Source organism: Solanum pennellii, chromosome 10 (genome assembly GCF_001406875.1).
Source record: "Solanum pennellii chromosome 10, SPENNV200".
In the NCBI taxonomy this organism is placed as follows: domain Eukaryota; kingdom Viridiplantae; phylum Streptophyta; class Magnoliopsida; order Solanales; family Solanaceae; genus Solanum; species Solanum pennellii.
In genome coordinates this window covers 26425214-26443421 of record NC_028646.1, presented here as the reverse complement: position 1 = coordinate 26443421, position 18208 = coordinate 26425214, and the positions used below count along the sequence as shown (strand labels likewise).

Sequence of the window (18208 nt, the reverse complement as noted above, 5' to 3'; positions counted from 1 at the left end):
GGAGAAGATTGGTTTTTTAGTAACATAGATTGTAGTGGTATTTAGGTCTAAATTGTTGTAAATATTACACTCTAGTTTTTTAAGCCAACTTAGAATCTAAAGTATAAATGTTAGTAAATATAATCCCTCTAGTTTCAGTGCCAACTTAGAATCTAAAGTATAAATGATTGCATATATAATCCCTCTAGTTTTAGTGCCAACTTAGACTATAATATATAAATAATTGTAAATATAATCTCTCTGGTTTCTTTTGAGGACTTGCTAGTTATCGTCCTTTTCATAGTGACATTTCAATATCTTCACTATCGATCACGCCAAGAAGAAAATGTTTATGATAATTATCCAAAAACTTGTTCAGAAATATTGTAATGGAAGAAACATCATTAGGAATTTGACAAAATAATATTGTTCAATTTCTATAAAAATCTATCACTACAATATCTGTAGATGGGGATAAGGCTAAATAGAGCGGAAATGGTTGAGTTAAAACTCTATTTGGATAAGTTGAATGAAAGGACAAAGAAGTAAACCTCCCCACCATAAAGTTGTCATTATTTACAGGCGTTACTTAACACTTTAAAAAAACAATTGTAAATACTAGAAAAAACTATAACAACTCTTTGAACAGACAGGTCCACGGGATTATATGGAACTAAATTCCTTTTCATAAGTGAGAAAATATTTTTTTCAAGATCCAAAATATTGGTTCATTATAAACCTGTTTAAGCTTCAGTTCTTCAATCTGCCTTGGTACTCTCCATGGATACCGTCACACCAACTTCAGCTGGCGGAATGATTCGGTCATGCAAGGTGTACCCCGACTGCAACAAGACGCAGAGTCATGTTTGTTAGTCATTCGACTTCAATGAAAAGGGATGTCTAAGTACATTCTTGATTTGCAATAATCAATAATTATAAAGAGCATACGATTGAAATAGAAAATAAAACACACAAATGCTGGAGAAGAAATTCAAAACAGATACCTTGAGGCAGACAACAACCATGCCAGGAGACTTTTTAGGATCTGGTACTTGAAACACTGCATTATTCTTATTTGGATAAAATTCTTCATTTGTAGGATCATATTTTGTTGGAATGTATGTGTCCACTTATTAGTCAAGGACAAGGTCCCTTGACTCATCCAGAACAATAACTAAAATATATGCTGAAAGTAAACAACTGGAAGGAAGATCTGGATAAGTTGATTACATGGAAACCCCCTTGTTAAGGGCGGTGAAAACCACGACATGTCATTACAGGCTTTTCAACCCAAAATCCAATTCACTCAAACGGAGTAACGATTCAAATTACAACTTCTTTCCACCTAGGAATTTACCTCTAAATTCCTTCCCCCTCAATGTAGTAACTCTGCTACAAAGAAAGCAACTAAGCAGATACCACACTGCCCGCTAAATTACCTAACTCTAGATAACATAGAATTTGCTAAGAAGATACAATACTACCCACTTAATAAATTAACTCTAACCGATTTTGAATTTAACAAACCAAACAAAATATACGAATCCTTTATACATCAGGAGAAGATTTACAATGTAAGCACGAAATACATAATCCTAAGTCAACTAGACAGCTTTATAGCTCTATCAGGTCCTTGTTTCTTTTGAGGATGCTTCTTCTTGAAAGTAGGTATTTGCAAGTTCTCCTGAGAATTTTCAAGTTGCAAAAACCTATAAAATGATAGACAAAAAAATCAAGCTCAGCAAAGATGCTTCAACACTCTATCAGATCCTTTTGTTCAGTATAAGCATTGTTCGTCCTTGAACATGACCTTCTTTTCAAGATTATGAATTCTCATAAAAAATCCCAATGTTTTTGATTGTCAAATCTTAAGTTTGTGTTTTGGAGAAGAGACTATATAAACTCTAACACAAACTCGTAGGGACTGCTCATTGGCTGAAAGCTTGTTGTTTAGAAAATTTGTGCACTTACCACATCAGAGGTGACAGTTTTCTGGCTGTTGTCTCATCACACTACAACAAAAACAACTTTTAGCGGCATTAAATATAGATATTAATAAAAAGTATTAAAGTCTTCACTGACATTAGATAAGTGTCATTATAACCAATGTCGCTAAAGTGTTTAGGGACATATACAAGGAGTGTCAATTACCACTAAAATACTTATTTATTGCAATTAAGAATTAATTGTCGCCAAAGATCATTTTTGTTGTAGTGTCACCTTTTCATATCGCAGTACCCTTGCAAAGTTTTCTTAGTAGCTTCTTGAGAAGATGTGATGGCTCACTCTCCTTTTGAATGAATTAATTTGATGTTTGTCATGTTGACTATGTCAACCATAATGAGTTATTAACCGTTGAACTAACAACTTTGTCCACTCTAATTGGTGTAGTATGTTGACGCGTCACCAACCTCTGACACGACAGCTTTACAGTTGTATCCCATTATAGATCTAGACGAGAGAACTCATTTAGGGACAGGCCCATGCATCTGTGACCATTATAAAAACACCTAGAATATAACATTTCCCCCCTTTTTTGATAATTACACACAGATATTCCTGACAATAACTTCGTTCGTTCGTCTCACTGTGATTAGTCCCAATAATAAGTATCTGGTTCCTTGTTAGATCTATAAATTTGTTAAATCATCAAAACTTATCATCAGCCCCAAATTGACATATTCCCCCTTTTTAATGATAATAGACTTTTTCACCAGTTCCCTCTATCAACAAGAACTCTTCGCTAAAGTTTTATCATCCCTAAAGTTTGTCAAATAATCAAAAAAGCATTTCCCCTTTTTAATGATGACAAACAATTTCTTCCCCTTATCAGCATGACCATGTCCTTTTCAAGTAGCTAGCATTAATACTTCATATTGATATGGACATGTCTTCTTCAAAGTAGCTAACATCATTGATCTCATACCTTAACAATTTCCCCGCTTTTGACATCATAAAAAAGGGTCCAAGCAGTAAACCAATCAGACAGAAGTTGAGTTCAAGCAAATTCATGGACACTCGGGTAACACTAAACATGGGTAAAAATTCATAAAGTAATGAGACAACTAAGTAGAAATAAGATATTTCTTATTCATAAAAAAAAGATTAGCAATAAAAGCATTGCACATATTATTACAAATTAGAACCAAAACAATGCCCACTCAGTTTCGATAGAAAATGAGGAATGGGGAATGAATTAGAAGTTAAGAAGAGAAGAGATGACTTAGAGACAGGGGATTTAAAGAACATAATCAATGACCATATCCCTTAGCGTATTTTCAGAAGCCTCCTTTGAAGTTCATATTCTTTGTTGTCCTGGCATCATGTGGAACCTTCCAGGCTGCCTTTTTTTTCAACCAGGTCCCTATGATAGTGTTATGCCAGAAGCTGAGCCTTTAGGCAAACCATTTCAGTATCCCTGTTAGCAAGTGCAATTGTCATACCTTCCAACACCAGTCAGAGTTTCTCATAACAAAAAGATTTGTAAATCAAACTTACTCAAGGCCTACGAGATGAATTAATTAATAATTGAGAACCAAAAATATTACATTTCATTTTTTAGTTATTTTTTAACTAAACACCCTCCTATTCTAAATACTTTAAGTTATCAGAGTATCAACTTCCTTCCTTTTTGAGCATCATCTTTTCCACTTCTTCATTTTGCTTGATGGATCTGGTCCCTCTTCACACTCAAAAACATCTTCATCAAAAAGTTCTCAAGTAAGAACAAAGAATTTAACAATTTGAAGTGTTTTTGAGACAGGAGAAAAGAGGGTTTCGAAAAACTCTTATATTTGGAAGTGAAATTTAATTTTCTAGGGAAATGAAAGAAATATGGAATATAAAAAAGTTAAAAGGGTTTATCATGTTCAACGAGGTGTCATTTGGTATTTTAAAGATGGGCCAGTGGTAAGACAACTGAATGACAGACATGTGGCAATGCAACGATTCTCATCCATAATTCAAAATGCAATGTTAAGAGTGCTAACCTTCGAAAATGGACTAAGTCCCTCTCTATGTGATAGTATTGATCTATCTTGACCTCCATTTTCCTTCGGCACTTTTGCGATGTTTGTATGCCAATAAAAGGTATGAGACTAAACTTGCTGAAACATACATAACTGAAAAACAAGGATATTTGCGCCCTTTGCATAGTCATGAGAGAACTGATTATTTCAGGCATGATCCATTCAAATATGTTTCAGCATTCCAAACTTCAGTTTTAATATCTTGGCAAGGTCTTCTAATAGCTTCAAGTTGTTGCTTGATCCACAAGATTGAGCCCATCAAGCTGCACCTTCTACATAGTATGCCTCGGTTGTTAAAACAGCAACTGAATCTTGTCTTTTAGTTACCCATGAATGAGAGATCATCCTTAATCATAAGCCATTGATGAAGTACTCTTTCTACTAACTGGATATACATTATGATCAATATTACCACATCTCTCCAAATAAAAAAAACTCATGATGAGCAGAATAGAAACATGTCCATGTCTTCTTCAACTATCTTAGGATTTTCTGAGTTGCCTTCAAATGTAATTCTGGTGGATAATGTTCGAAATTTGCATAAATTCTTACACTTGCATCATTTACATCTAGACCATATTTATCCCACATCCAGGTTTTATTTGGTCCCCATGAGAGTATCAATTGACTTGACATCCATAATATGAAACTCCTTCAACAACTTCTCTGAGTTGGGACCACGTTCCTATCTTAGCAACCCTTCATGATGACATTACTCCTTTTTAGCATTGTCTTGACATCAACTACTTTAACCCTTTGAGCATCTCCTTGATGAACTCTTCTTGACAAACAACGGTACCTTTAGAGGTTTGTTGAAATTGTAGTTCTAAGAAGAAGTCTCCCATCGTGCTCATTTAGAAATCACAGCCTATGAATGCGGCAAAATCTTCAGACAACAACTGAAAAGGTTTCTTCAAAGATAACATCGTCGATATACACTTGAATGATAAGCAATTCATTTACTTGTGATTTCAAAAAGGGGGATTTTGTCAATTTTACCTCTTTTGAAACCATTGTTGATAGGAACTTGGACAACCTGTCACCGGGTTGGGAAACAAGTGTCATACTTTGACTCTTTCAAACTGGGCTTTATTAGATTCTCCATTCTCATCTCCATGATTCACATTTGAGTGTGAACTCCATCAGCTTTGTTCAATAGTGTCCACAAGACTGGGTCCTTCATCAGGTTCATAATTTGCATCAACTTCCTTGAGATTGTTGGATTCATAAAGAAGATGTTCTTCAGCAAGAACACTATTTAGACTACCTCTCTGAATTTGAAGCATGTCTTCAATCTCAAAATCTTCTTTGTTTTGCAACTTACTTCTCCATTCTTCCAGGTTCATCAAAAATCATATGAACATCTTTAACAATGCATAATTTTTATACACCAAATAAGCATTGTTGAAGGATGAATATCCCATACATACTCTATCAAACCTAATTGATATTGAGCTTCTCAATATCATAATTTTGACCACAAAATATGTAACTCATCTTTTCAGTCCCAAGGATCTTTGAAAGATTATAAACCTGCATATTTCACATGAAGGATGGTTTGATTTGCTTCTCTTTATTACCAATTTCACAACCTTTGTTATCTACAAATTTCATTTTGTGTAGACTAGGACTAGGTCCCTTGACAGAAGTTTGTGTAGTAGAGAAACGTTTACAAGGGCATGTCTCTCATGTCATACCTCAATATTCTCAATTTGAGCACTAAAGCAAGTGAGAGTGTCACAACGATTAGTAATCAGATCAATAATACACACGCTCTTGCATCTCTATTCTATCAAGAGCATCACCTAAGAGAGAAAGTTTGTGACCACACATTCTTTTTTATAAGAACTTACCTTTATTTCATTCATCACAAATCTATCAAACACGTAAAATATTGTACGCAACCGTTGACATAGTATACATCCTTAAAAGTGTGTTCCATAGATTTCCCAAACATGTCTGCCCCCAAAAAATATACCCCTTATTTCTATCGTCAAATGAGACAGCTCCACCTTGAAGTGTCTTGAAAGAGAGGAAGTATTTCAGTTTTCCCAGTCATTTGTTTTGAGCAATCACTATTCATAAACCATCACTGACTGATGCTACCTCCTCTCATTTGCATAGCAAATATCTTGTTAGCCTTCGGAACCCATTTGAGATAGAGTTCCAGTAAGCATATAACTGAGTGATGAGTGAATCCTTTGTCCAATAAGGTAGGATGGTTTTCTTCAACTCTGGAGAAAAAGCAGGACCACTTCCCTTCTTATGTCTGTTCATGTGTTAACTAGGTCCCATCTTCTTCTTGTTCCTCTATTTGGAATAGTTTGAGACATTATCTTCATTCATTTTTCAAGATGCACAATGTTTCCTCTAATGACCATCACGACCAGAATAAAAGCAAACAAAGTTGTTAGACACGGCCACATATTTTCTGCGGAAATTGTAAGATAGACTTTTGCTTAAATTTCCTAACCCCTTCTTATCATTTTGACCTTGACTAGTAAGATTGGCAAGCAATTTTTAAGAGGTGGTCCATTTGAGATGTTTTGTCAAGTTCTTCTTTGACATGGACCAAGTCCCTCCATAAATGATTCGTTCTCTCCAAGGCCATAACAATTTTTGTTCAGAGGTATTCAAACTACTTTCTAGCTCGACTTGCACGTTGTTGGCCTCCCCCTTACCTCTGCCACATTCTCACTCAGCAAATTTAATTTTCCCTAAGTTCTAGATTTTCAACTTCTAGAACTACTAATTGTTGTTCCACAACAGTTATTTGGTTAACCAAGTCTACTTTTTCTTATTAAAGTATACTTATGTTGTTGTTCATCAGATCATCTTCAGTTGTAAACTCAATGAACGAGTCAATCAAAATAGTGGCTAGATTCCTCAACGTCTTAAAAGAGTAAACTAGCAAGTTTTGTTTTAGATCAGAAAGGGTTACCTGTCTTTGGCTTCTTAATCATCAAATTTTGCCATAAAAGCAACCATGGCATCAAACAAATCTTCATCATCTTTGATTACAAGCATGGATGCATATTTAAGATGTTCTTACACTCGTGAGACACTTTAAGAATCACCCTAGGCAACAGATCCTTCTTCATAACACAGTCAACAGATTCGGTTCTGCTTGACTTGTCATGGACCTGGTCTCTTCTTTCGTTTTTGTCTTTAAAAGTGAGACAGTACTTTCTTCAATGCATCTTCTAAACTTGAAGATGTTCAAATAGAGCAATAAACGATAGTACTTCAGGATTCCTGGCTTCATAGACAATATCAACTTCATCAGTCCAAGATCTGGGAAGAATCTCAAGTATCTTAGTGACCTGCTTCCACATAGTGACAGGTTCTCTTAGAATCATGAGCTCATTTGTGATGGTACGGAATATAGTACGCGTTTCTTGAATAAATTCACCTTCTTCCATTGTGAAGCTTTCAAACATAGTAGTGAAGAGATCTAATTTAGATTTCTTTGTTTATTCAGTACCTTCGTACATTATTTTCAAAGAATTCTAGATTTCCTTGTCTGATTCACTAGATAAAATCAGATCATATTCATTTGCTCCGATTCCACACATTCAGTGCTTCCAAGCCTAGTTATTTTTCTCAACATCCCTTTTGTCAAAGTCATTGTATATTCGTCGGGTTTTGAGAACGACACCCTCACAAATAACATCCGACAACTCACAATATTTAGCCATTATAGAGTCAAACATGCTCTATTTTCACCATAAATAGTACAGACCATTAAATAGAGGTAGCTTCGTTGGAGACCGACCTTATTGCATGGTTCATGGCGAAGCCATTCTTCACAGGATTCTCTCTCTTGGTGTTACCCAAATAGAAAGCCCAAGCTCTGATACCGATTGTTGGAATGTTTGTGCCCACTTATCTGTCAAAGACCAATTCCCTTGATTTAGAAAGTAAAGTAACTAAAATATAAGCAGAAAGTAAACAGTTGGAAGTAAGATCTGCAAAAGTATTTTACGTGGAAATCCCCTTTCTCAAGAGTGATGAAAATCACGACCTGTCCTCTCAAGCTTTTCAACCCAAACTTCATTTCACTCATACAGAGCAATGATTCAGATTAAAAGTACTTTCAATGTAGGAATGTACCTCGAAATCCCTTCCCCCCTAAATGTAGTAACTCTACTACATAGAAAGTAACTAAGGAGATACCACACTTCCCACTAATCTACCTAACTCTAGATAGCTTAGAACTTGACTAAACAGATACAATACTTCCCACTAAATCAGTTAACTCTAACCGATTTAATATTTTTAAAACCCAACAAAATATCTGAATACTTTACAGATTAGGAACAAATTTTCAATATAAGCACGAAAGATATTATCCTAAGACAATTAGACTACTTTCATCTCTATCATGTACTTGTTGCTCTTGAGGATTCTTCTTCTTGAAAGTAGGTCTTTGCAAGTGTTCTTGAGAATTTTAAACTTGCAAAAACTTATAAAATGATAGACACAAAACTCAAACTCAACAAATATACTTAAACACTCTATCATATCCTTTTGTTGAGTTTGAGTACTGTTCTTCCTTGAAGATGACCTTCTTTTCAAGCTTACAAATTTTCACAAAAATATCCAAGTTTTTGTTTGCCAAATCTTAATTTTGTGTTTTGGAGAAGAGACTATATATAATCAACACAAACTCGTCGAGACCACTCATTGGCTAAGAGCTTGCTGTTTAGAAAAGTTCTGCACCTACCACATCAAAGGTGACAACTTTTCTAACAACTATCTTCTCACCTTTTCATATTGCAGTCGTGCGACCAGATCGCTTGCAAACTTTTCTTAGTAGCATCTTGAGAAACGTTCTGGCTCACTCTCCTTTTAAATGAACTAACTTGTTGTTTGTCATGTTGACTAACTCAAACATAAAGAGTTATTGAGTGTTGGACAAATAACTTTGTCCGTTCTGATTAGTGTATTATGTTGACGCCTCACCAACCTCTGACATGACAGCTTTACAGTTTTACACCATTATAGAACTGGACAATAGAAATCAGTCAGGGACCAGGTCCCTCCATTCAAGAGGATTCTCTAAACACCTATAATATCACATATTTTCCCACACCAATTTTTTTGAATACCTGAAAAGTAACGAGATGTAAGCAAAAACCCGCACTAAGAAATATATAATGGAGACCTCCTCGTGGAGGTCTTTTAAAGACATTTAAGACGAAGAAGTACCGATAACATATATCAGAAGGAAACAGGAAGGATTCCAAATTCAACCCCTTGAAATTATTGAACCTTACATTAAAATTGGAGTAACAGTAAGCATTTGACTAGTATTTTTCCAATATCAAAGAGAAATGTTTGGATCTGCTCTTCCAGCTGCATGTATATATAAAGCAAACTGCAAACCTTCTTTGCTTCTCCTTCGTTTCATTAGCTGGGTGGGTCATTTAGCAAAAGTAGTGTTGCCAATATGTGTTAGAAAAAACCAGAATAATTGATTTTGATAAATTTTGCTGAAATAGGATGTATCCAAAATTTACTGAATCTGTAAGAAAGAAGAACAATATTTTATTTACAAAAACTAAAATTCTGTAGAGCACGTACCAGAATCTAAAATATTTTAACAGGAAAAAGATCAAGTCCACTGAACTCACAGTGTCGCCTTAAGGAAATTATTCCCCTCTAATATCTGAGGTTTAATTTGGAATATGATCAATCAGGGTAAAAATGATCTCAATCAATAGAGTATTTGATACAAAAAAACTCTGGTGTCAGCGAACCAGGCAATAGCAGCAAAATACACGAAGTAATTTATTGTGCAGAAGAAGAAGAAGTGCTCAAAAAAATTAGTAAAGAAAATTCTGAAGAGTGAATGGTATTTATAGGCAAGAGGAACAGGTTCCGAATGGTTGCAGTCTTTTCAAAAATCACACGACCATCAATGAAAGTTTGCATCCTTTCTAATGATACTGGCTTTTCGTGAAAGTTGAAAACTTTCACAACAGTCATTTCCAAAAATGGTGGGAATTTTAAATAAAATAGAAAAGTTTTTTAAATCAAACAGGTCGCGCTCGGATCCGAGTGGGGTCGAGTTAGTCAACTAAAAAGTTGAAACGTTTCAGTTAATTTCAACTAAAAAACTAAAACGTTTCTGTTATCAACTAAATAATTCAAAACATTTTGGCTAATTAATTAATTAATTAAATAAATAATTAAAATAAAATTTGTCCAAAAAATAATTTCTCGATAAGCCGAAACCGAGACGACCGAGCGACAACGGCGCGAGGGGATCCCTCTTTCCGACCCTTCTAACAATTAATAGGAGTGTTTCAATATTTAAACTCTTCTATTTTTATTTCTACCACCGATGAGGGACAAATGCCTTTTCATTAAAGCATAAAAGGACTTTTCAATTTCCCAACACTCAAGTTCTCAACTTTCCAAGTTCCTCTATTTCTCATCAATTCTTGCTACATACCCAACAAGTTATTGAGCAGCAATGGGTTCTAGGGCCTATATCTGTAGGATTTTACACTGCCTTAAGGGGTAGTTTTTGGAACTATCTTGTTGAGATTTACAACTATAGTCTTTCAGAATTCACCCTTAAAGACCTAAAGCTGTTTATATATTATGTTTGTTAAAAAAGGTTGAAGTGTTACATAGATGAATTCAGAGTCTACCAAAGCAGTAAGAAAGAACATAGGTCATGAACTATATTTAGGTGAAAAAGTGTACCTTGGAAAGTTGTTTATCAGTCATTTCAACACCTTCCAGAAGTGTCTTAGAAGTGGCACAGCATAAACAGTATCCTTAGATTCATCAATTTTGGAGAAGCTCTCTTTATAACAGAAGAAACTCGTTCCATATTATCAGCAACATCTTGAAGAGATTTCAAAAAATTATGCAATAGCATTTATGCAGAAGATAAAAGAAAATCACAAGCATAACGTATACTAATAAGTGAATGCAGGAGCATCTGGTAAAGCATGTGCCTAGAAAAACTAAACTTAAATGACAACTTTTTTCTTCATTTTCTGAAACTCATAATCTTTTATCTTTAGGAGTTCTTCCTTCTCAGCCACTAGTTTCACCAAGTCATCCCTAGAAAGATCCTCTGTATCTAAATCAGAATCACAATCAGAATCAGAAGATACAGGTTGTTTAGTACGTCTTATTCTTCGTTTTACATTTTCATTTGTGTTATCTTTGGATGCTAAATTATGACCCGAGTCATCATTCTCATCTTGACCCTGAGAATCACCAGAAACTGAAGCTTCATTTTTTCAAATCACTTCTCCATTCTCTTTTGTGCTTCCTTGTTTGCTTTGGGATTGAGATGTTTCTTTTTCATTATACTGGGGGGATGCAGAGGATAAAATTTCGAACCGTTACAAGACATGATCATGGAATAGAGTAACCTTATTCACTATTAGCAGAACCAGCAATATTAAGGTGCATATGAAAATTGAACATTTCTTCTTTACAGAAGTACAGAGTAACTCATACATAATTTCTCAAGGCATCAAACTAGTGGAACCTGACAGGTAACTATTTTTAAAATTATGTAGGTCTGGATGTCCCTTTGAAACCTGACAGAGGCAATCCAACTGATAAACAGACTACAACTCCATAACCCACTCAATACCAATCATCCCAGGAACAAGCTCCAAATATTGCAAACTATCTCAAAATAGTAGTTTCTAAAATTACGTAAGCTGCTAGCATCCAATTAAGGTAGAGAATCAAGAGTATATGCATGCAAGCTGATTTAATGTGTGCAGAGCAGGGTAAAAATGATTGCAAGAATGTAACACAAAATTTCAGAGTCAATATGACAAATTATTGATGTTGTAACGAAAAATCAACTAAGCACGATTTTCTCATATTCCATGATTATCACCGATTGTTTTACATACCACGATTTACTTCAAACATGGGTATCAACAATTTCTTAATTCAAATTCAACACAACGGATGATGGTACGCTTCAGGTATTTGAACAAAATCACGATTGAATTGTAATTTTTTTCGTGATAACCTTAATTGTTTTATTAAATATATTTAGATTTTTTTTCATGATCATTATCTTATGAATTATTATTTTGGGAATTTGTATTTTTCTTACAATCTGTATCTTGGGTACATAGCAAGAGTAAATGGGAAATGGAGGAAAGATGAGAAAAAGAGAAAATTGAAAAGTAGGGAACTTGAAAAGTCCTCTTATACTTTAGTAAAAAGGAATTTCTCCCTCATCAGTGGTAGAAAGAAAAATAGAAAAGTTTAGATAGAGAAACAATTCTATTAATTGCTAAAAGTGTTTGAAAGAGGGAGCCCACCCCCCTCGCGTCATCGGCGTCATCACTCAACTTTGACTACGGAAAATGATCGAGAGATTATTTTTGGGACAAAGTTTGTTTTAATTATTTAGTCAATTATTTTTATAATTAATTAAATTAAATTAAATGACCAAAACTTTTCAATTAATTAATTGAGAGAAAATGGTCTAACCCCCCCCCCCCAAACTTATACGGAAAATCTCACTACACACTCCAACTTCAAATATGTCCTATTACCCACTTGAACTTTATATTTCTCGATTTTCGACATCTAAGTCCTGACCATTCATTGGAGGTGTTCTCGCCGCCTCTAGGTGCGTTAGAATGCAAAATTTGACAAAAAATTCCGCCTTCTCCAATGGTCATCTTCCCCACCATTAAATAAAGTGTTGTATCTTCTTCCCCACCATTAACCCTTGTTCCTTTTATTTAAAAAAACACGATTTATTCTCAAAATTAAGTAGGATTTAGTTGTTAATATTCATTTCTACTTTAAATCTTGAATTTAGGATTTGTAATATTCTCTAATTTCTTAGTAAGGTCTTTAATTTGATTTGAATTTTCTCAAAATTCATCAAAAAAGGAAAATGAAAACATGAATAAGCTTTGTATGGATGACTTAGACCCAATGCTCTACGTTGTAGTTAAATGCAAACAAGGAATTTTTCTGATTCTGCAAACTTTTTGGTCTAAATTAAATCCAAGAAGAAGATTTTGGTCTTGCCCATCCTATCAGGGAAAGACCCACATGGGTTCTAGGGGGTTCAATTGAACCCTCTCGGCAAAACATTACGCGGTATATATAAGGTAATCTCTTGTATTTATATGTATATATGCAATTTGAACCCCCTAATAACAAATTGAAACAGATATCCCAAACGAAGATTCCTGTGAAATTAACCTTCATATCTACGGTTCAAATCCTTGTATTAGCGATTGTTTTTACTATTTCCGTTTCAATTTTTTTAAGTCTTAGCTTCGGACATCTTTTTTTCTTTAGTTTTTTATTTTATAAAACATGCTAAAAGGGTGGTTTTAAACCAAAAAAATTTGAAGGGTCCGCCACTAAAATTATATACTACTACTTCCTTCAAATTTTGTTTTGATGACTTATATACACATTTATACTTCTATTTTTGAAACCCCTGGATGGAAATCCTTGGTCCGCCATTGCATGCTATGGTGTATCTGGTTTTTCTTGTATTCTTGTTACACTTTATTTTGAACGATACTAATGTAATGTACTATTTTGGATCATTTTTAGTCTAAAAATTACAAATTGTTTCGATGGATGGACAAAGAAAAAGTTGATCCAAGATCAAATTTTATCCTTCCAAGATTTGTGAACAAAATCAATATGTTGAAGCAAGAATTACGTATTAGACGTGTTCATATTGAAAACTGAGGAACTCTAATTTTTTATTGGAGAGTAAACTCAATAGATGGTTGAAATGGTGTAGGTTCAATAGGAAAATACTTTTGTGTATTTTGACTTGTGTTGTTGTTGTATTCATAAGCAACCAGTAGTTCATGTGTTGCATATTTGGGTATCTCTTTGATTTGTGTTGTTGTTGTTATGTTTAATTAAAATTGTCAATGTATGTGTCTCATTTTGTATCTCTGATATCTATTGAAGCTTTTACTAATATGCAACACTTCATCACAACCAACAACCTAGCCATCCATTCCTATTTCAACATAGACAACACAACACCATTTGTAATACACATAACCAACATAACATATGTAAGCACACTTGAATAGCCAATACAATTCGTTAGAAAACACAACATCATCATTCATTGAAAAGGCCTCACATAAGGCAAAATTTACAAAAATAACGCCTCAGACAAGGCAGAATTTACAAAAATAAAGTCATATTCATGAGGCCTCACATAAGGAAAAATTGACCAACAAACAAAATTCAAAATAGCAAGTCATTTATGCAATTTGCATGGGCTAACTTAAAAGTTCATAAATACATCAACATCACTACAATTTCCATGGCTTCTTTGATAGTGAAGAAGTGTAATTTTTACTTGAACTACTTCTCATCGTATTCTTTCTTTGCTTCTCTCTAAGTTCATGGAGCTTTTTTGTTGAGAAAGATATTTTACCATTCCATTTCAACTTAGTTGTATTATTTGATATATAACCAATGTCACCAGTGACATAAGACGATCTTGTCACTTTTGCTTGTCCAGTACAGATCTTACTACTTGGCATGCCAGGCTACAGTAAAATTAGGATAATAATAATATTTAAGTTGTTTAATAAAATGAAATTAGTATTTTAATTTTATTTTTAAGTTGTTAGCATAAATCAAAGACTCGTATTCATGACTTTGAAGCTATTTGCAGTTTGGAAAACACCCATTCCCATGACTCTTCGTCTTTTCTTTGGAGATGTGTTTACCCTACCTCTTCCTGTTTTAGTAGTACCAGCTATTGAAGATGATGCAGATAAGTGTGAGGAGAAGAAGAGGATGTAGGAAAATCAGTAGGTGCAGTAGGTAGGGGAGATGCACTAGGTGCTACTAATGATGTATTAGTTGGTCTTCCTCTTCCCTTTTTTTAGTGGAGGCTCACCTTCTGATGGTGCTGATGTTTTTTATACATATAAGAGAAAAATTAAGTCTTAAAGTAAGAAAAAGTAAAAGAAGTTCAAATATTACCCTTGGTTTGCCTCTTCCCTTGCCTGAACATGTGTATTCTGTCCTTACTGATGCATTAGGTAATGGTGCACTCTGTCTTGTTGATGATTCAACACCTTCTCTTTGAGGAAACCCTCTCTTGTTATGGAATCTAACATGGCATATATTGAATGTCATTGCAAGTCTTGTCCTAGGAAGCTTCCCAAACTTTTTAGTTTCTCTAGCTTATTTACTTCTAGCCTTAAGTGGCCTACCAAGCACGTTTGTGATTTTTAGTGACTCAATAGTGGAGTTTGTAGAAACTGACCAAATCTCCATATTTTTCAGTGGTTAAATAACGTTGGCATCAGTCCTCAAGTAACTTTCCTTACAGTAGCAGTTGTCTATACAGTCATAAAGAGAAAACTTCTTAAATTATAATGTAGCCACTGCATCTGCACATGGTATGCCCCTTAACTACCCCACCCTACAACTATATGTTCTCCTAGCAATATCCGCTTTGTGTTGACAAAGCCCTTATTTCACTTCAAATCCAGCAGCTCTGTTAAACTCAGTGGTATAGTCTATAGACCTACTAATGTTCTCCTTTAAATCCTTCAGAGCCATTGGAGAGAAACTACACTTCTATGTACTTGAGGACTCCCTTAAATTGCTTATTCTTGTCATCATCTTCACTCTTATTTCTTGAAGCATAGTAATGATGGTCTTCTGTCTAGCATCCAAGATCAATGCATTAAAACACTCAGACATGTTGTTCTCTACTAAGTCAAATTTTACTTCTGTATTGAAACAAACTTGAGATAATGCATGCGTACCCCCAAACTATGATCGAAATCCTAGAGACACACATAAACTTAACTAGGGTCTTATTACCCCACCACCACCACCACCACCACCGCAACCACCAAACTAGTTTAAAATGTAATTAATACACCATAGAGAGTGTGCACATTCTAGTGAAGGCAAGTGATGAGTGCACAAATTTGAGACATGTCATTTTTTATTGGTAACTTTATAATTAGTTAGTACATATTTACTGACAATAAAACGTATATATAAATTTAATTATTTTTATATATTTATTTGTGGAATATATTTTTTAATATCTTTTCACTTTAAATTTTTTCTAATTAATTTATTATTTTTTCACTTTTAATTATACTTAACAAATTATGTGTATTTTCTTGAAAAAAAGTTAATTGAAAAAGTGTCCTCTATTTTTAACATTTGAATTTTATATGTTTTTTTAATTTTATTCTCTTATTTTGATATTCTTTCAAAATTAACTTATTCTAAATATAAGACATTTGAAATCAAATCAAAATCAAAGACAATAAAATAAAATCAATAGATAAATAAAAGAGAAAAAATAATGAATGTAGGTAACAAAAAAAAGTTTTGATACAAGGTAAAAAAATGTGTATTAATTAATTTAAATACCATATTTTAAAATTAAAAAAAAGTATTTATTTTTTTAAAAAAAATAATAAAAAATAACATATACACACGTGGCGGGCGAGTGTATACAAAAAGAACAAACTTGGGTGGTTGAACGTGCCACATCAGCAAAAAAGTGCACAAAATACGAATAAAATGAGTTTCGGGCAATAGGATCTTAGTTAAGTTTAAGTGTGTCTCTGAGATTTCAGTTCTAGTCTAAGAGGGTATTTATGCCTTATCCCAAGTAAACTTTGCACCAAAAATTAATGTTGTAGTACATTAAGTTATCCATCATTTATTTCTAGGCCTAACAACTTCATCTTCTCTATATATATTGTTCCTTAATTGAGACTCAATTTTACTCTTAGCTATATTTCAAAATTCTTATCTTCCTTGAAGACCCTCCAATCCTTGGCCCAGTTAGCTAATATGTGCCTATACCACATTCTATGTTCATAATACATTTGTAATTGCTAAAGATATTCCCTGCAATAAATGATTATTAGGCCACAATTACATATATAAATTGAAAATTACAAAATAAATTCACATACTTTTTGCATTTTTGTAATCAAGGTGTGACCTTCACCATCTCCAAGCCCCAAATAATCCCTTATGAACTTGAGAAACATGGTCCATGTGTGTTTGTTCTCCTTTTGAACTACTTCCCAAGAAAGTGGCAGCACCATCTGATTGTTACCATGCCTGGACACAACAACTAAAAATTGGCCTTTACTAACACCTTTTAGGAAACAATAATCTAATCCAATGCACTTCCTAGAATGAATCCATGCCTTCGTTAAAGCATCAAAACAAACTATGCATTGCATAAGTAATTTCTAGTTGTCTTGTTCCAAGTATGCTTTGGATTGTAAGTTCTTATCATGAAATTATTTGTCGTCTTATCAAGACATCCATACAAAATCCCTGGGCAACCATCTTTGCATCTAACTCTAACTTTCTTTTGCTTATTCACCCACTTCTCCAATTGAAACCTCCTTTTAACTGCATATTTAGTTACTGCTTGTCTAAACTCTTTTACATCTTTAAAAACCATTCCCAACTGCCACACAAATTTCTTTGTTGTAGGATCATGAATGATTTTTTGAGGTTTTGAACTCCTCTTTCTTGAAAACTTTACCCCAATTGATCTACCAGATTCATGTTCATCATTATTACAACATTCATCTTCATCTAACTCAAAACTACCCTAATCAGAACATGCAAAGTAAGACTCATCAACTCCTACCCTTCCTTTATGAATTATTTTACCTGTTCCAATTTCATCAAAACATAAATCTAGTCCAACTTCACCTACTAATACTTCTTCATTGTCAGCTGCTACTCTTTTCCTTCTTTTCCTCCTTTGAAATCTCCTTTTTTCAACCCTCAACTCCCTAACCTTCTCATGTACATCACTACCATATTCTTCTCCATCATCATCTCCAACTAATTCAGCTTCAGACTTAACACTATCATCAGTTGAATAAATAGAATCCTCTACTTCTTTCATCCAAGAAATAAGGTCCAACAATACAAACATCTATTTCACCATCTGCACTAGCACAATCTACAGTAGCAGTATTGAAAGGAGGTGTGGTAGTGAAAGGAGGTGTGGTTGAAAAAGTAGCAATAGGGTCCTCACTATTTAAGTGGTCTTCACCTACCCTAAAGTTAAGGTTTTCACTTTCACTAGGCCTTGTAACAAAAGATGAACAAAATTCTCCCATATCCACATAACTACCTTTTTCTATTAAGATGGGCCCCACAATTGTCTCATCAACCAAATG

At 34.0% G+C, this 18208-nt stretch overlaps 1 pseudogene; it reads right to left on the bottom strand.

Annotated features, from left to right (window-relative positions):
• Positions 1-737: 737 nt before the first annotated feature.
• On the bottom strand, positions 738-17961 carry LOC107001170 (annotated as a pseudogene).
• Between the last annotated feature and the right edge of the window lie 247 nt (positions 17962-18208).